A 3,493-nucleotide genomic window follows, 5' to 3' on the forward strand; every position below is an offset into this window, starting at 1 on the left:
TCATATGGACAACCAAACAGCTTTATTATTTTACCTTAGTGAGCACCGTCTCCCCCCCCCCCCCCACCTTCACAAGTAACCTATGGGTGATGGGTGACTCAGTCAGACTGCATTCATAACTGGATGACTTGAAGGCATGTAGAAAGAGACCATTGTGGGACACTGGCATGCATGGAGGGAATCTGTGGGTCCCCAGGTATTTTGGCCTTCAACTCCCAGAAATCCCAGCCAGTTCACCAGCTGTTAGGATTTCTGGGAGTTGAACGCCAAAACATCTGGGGACCCCGAGGTTGAGAACCACAGTTTTAGTCGATTCAGTAGAGAGAGGCTAAAACATAGTGATTCCTATCCACTTTCATGGCAGAAAGACAAAAAAAGGACAGCGATTGTGTAGCAATGTGATTGACTTCCTAGAATCGGAATAAATGCACCCAGTAGGCAGCTGCTGTAGTATAACCTACAGCTCTGAGTGCTTGATTGGTGACCAGTTTTAGCTGTAGCTGGCTGGTTGTTTGTGGCAGATTCTAAGTTTAATAGCTGAAGTTATATTTCTGTTGCTCTATTGCTGTCTTTTGTCTTTCTTTAGGGCTAGGTTGTGACGGGAAATGGAAGCATGTATATTTTAATTTACCTAAGGGACCAATCTGTTCCTAAGGAATAATTCCACCCCCTCCAACATGATCAGAGATCAATGTTCATAGCTCAAATTTCAACAAATTGGCAAAAACTTGCAAAATCTATTGCTTACTGTTGTTCTTAACACACTTGAAAATATGACTTTTGACAAGACTGATGCTCCTTATCATAAACATGCTTACTTAAAAGGGCATTCTACTGAAATCTGTAAAAATTTCTGTAGAAATATGTTTTTCTGCTGGGTTTTAAAGTGTGTTTTGTAGGAGTATGCATTGAAAGACTATATTGCAGAAGAATGCTAAATGGCAGTATTGTCACTGAGTGAGAATTATGAGCTCTTTTAGGCTAAAAATAGGTTTAGCTGCAGTTAAACTGTATAACATTTTGCTAGAGTTGACAACAACAATATACATGACATTATAGTAGAACATTGCCTCCTTTGAGACTGACAATAAATTGACTAAATGCAAGAACAATATTCTTCCTCAAATCTATAATCCTAGTTTCCCAAAGGTAGTGGCATTGAAAATAGATAGAAAGAACATTCTTTAAATGCAGAGGTGCCTAGATGCATATCAAAGACAAGAACATCATGGTATGGTATAGAATCAAGTATATAGCACCCAGACTATAGCCATGTGAACAGCATTATACATTAAGTAATTAAATACATTATTAAGAAATACTATGTCTTGTCAAAGGCTTGTCAAATACTAAAAATTCATATTTTCTTCAACTGCAAGATGCTCTGAAGGCAAATCCTATAAAATTATACAGACAAAATATGTATTAAGTTAAAACAGTCTGGATAATTCAGTTATTTTGTCTGCTCTTGCAGAGGCGTAGGTGTCCACAATTGTTGACATATTTTCATGGTATTCCTCCAAACTGGATTGCAACTGTAGATAAATCTCCTGAGCTTTTGACTTCTTTTTTCCAAGATTGCCATGTAGCTTCTGAGTAGCAGCTTTGAGCTGTGTGATTTCTGCCTCAGCTCTTGTTATCTTTTCCTGGACAGCTTTTCTCTCTTCCCAGAATTTTCTGCATTCCTCTGTTATGGCCTGCTTGCATTGCTTCTTCTCATCCTGTATTCTGTTAAGCCTGATTTCGTGGATGTTGATGTTTTCCCTTCTCATAGTAACCATCCTTCTCAAATACATTCCTAAATGCACTCTTGCTATCCTCTGTTTGACCTTTGAGCATTTGAATGTCCACCAATCTAGTTGAAACTTGAGCAGCATTTCTTGCTTGCATTTGCATTTTCTTTTGGTTTAGCTGGACCTCTTGTTGGCATGATGGTAAGATCTCTATAAGGCCTCTGTAAGCGTCACACTTCTCAGTTATGGCTTGCTTCTTTCTCTTGAGTTTCTGAAGTGTCTGCCTTAAATCCTCTTTGCAATGAATCAGCTCTTCTGGGGATTCCGTAATCTTTGACTTCAATTGTTCTTATTCTTCTTTTGATTTATAGATGGCCAGTTTCAGCTCATTGAGATGTTTTGTTCTTTCTGCAACTTCTGTTCTTTTTTGGTGGATCTCTTCCTGCAAATCACTCAATTTCTGTAGATAGTCTTGGAAGAGTTTTTGTTGCAGCTCCTGAATCTCTTGAGATAGTTCCTTGCATTCTTCTTCTTGATCTGGAGGAGCAGTATCAGGTTTACTGTTGCATTCTTGATGACCACCTGAAGTCGCTGCTCTTTCACCAGAGCTGGTTTGTAGGTGTTCTGGATAGTCAAGTAAGCACCAAGGTGTGATTGATAGAAGGAAAGGAAATTAATTATGCCACTCAAAAAACACTCTCTGTTTCTGGATGTAAGAGATCATCAATCTGGAAGTTGTGGACATGGCAGGCTGGTAAAAACTGTTCCAGATTAATAAACAGGTACCCTATGGGTAGGAGCCTTCAAACATCAGGATATGGTGTTTCAAATGTCTCTGGCATCATGCAGAAGTCTTGTGGATGGACTCCAAAGACTCTTACTAAGACTCTCATGAAGACCATCTGCAGCACTTCAGGCTTCACATTGGGAAATAAATCCTTTTTGGAAAAGTTTCTAGCCTCAGTTTCAATCAGGAAAAAGTTGCGAACATGGAGAAATATTTCATCTTCAGTGTATCTTGGGAAAGTACAGAGAGCCATTCCCTCCCCCTTTCTCTTTCTGCTGCAACCTCCGCCTTCCTGCCTCACAAGTCAACAGCCTTATGTGATTATGATTGGTTTAATGGACCAATTTGTACAAATGCTAATAATGCACTTCTCCTCACAGTTTGAAACATCTGATGTAATGTACCAATGGGTGTTACTTTCTAATCATAATGGCTATTGTATGTTTAGTAGTGAGATACCTTTTATTTCGGTCAGGATTAGAGACGGAAAGGTCAAGTTTCCCTTCCTTCATGCTTCATTCTCAATATGGACTTGTTCAGATGTTTCACTGTAGTTTATGATTATTGTTGATTTTGACTTATGGCAACACTATAGAGAGTTCAGAGTTCAGGTCTTCAGCAGCCTTTCTCAGTCTTGTAAACTCAAGCTTTCTTGATCAAATCAATGTACTTGAAATGTAGTTTTCTTCTTTCCTCCCCTTCCATTCTCTTTCAGTTGTCATGTGACACAGAAGGAGGAAGGACAAACTCCCAACATAAAGTAGGCCAACATGGGGGAAGAGTGTGGGAGGAGATAGGTATCCTGTATCCCTGGAACAGGTGAGACATTTACCAAAATTGAAGCTGATATATTGTATCCCCTCTATCCTGGCTAGAACTTGAGAGGTTGTGCTGAGGGTTTGAATGATGTAATAGCTGGGACTAGAGAAGAAGATAGGAGCAGCTGAGACTCCTGACTTCAGTCAGATACAAC

At 39.5% G+C, this 3,493-nt stretch overlaps 1 pseudogene; it reads right to left on the minus strand.

The window, feature by feature from the left end:
• Positions 1–878: 878 nt before the first annotated feature.
• LOC107982765 (kinetochore protein Nuf2-like) lies at positions 879–3,204 on the minus strand (annotated as a pseudogene).
• Positions 3,205–3,493: the final 289 nt, after the last annotated feature.

This window comes from Anolis carolinensis, chromosome 4 (genome assembly GCF_035594765.1).
Source record: "Anolis carolinensis isolate JA03-04 chromosome 4, rAnoCar3.1.pri, whole genome shotgun sequence".
Taxonomy (NCBI): Eukaryota; Metazoa; Chordata; class Lepidosauria; order Squamata; family Dactyloidae; genus Anolis; species Anolis carolinensis.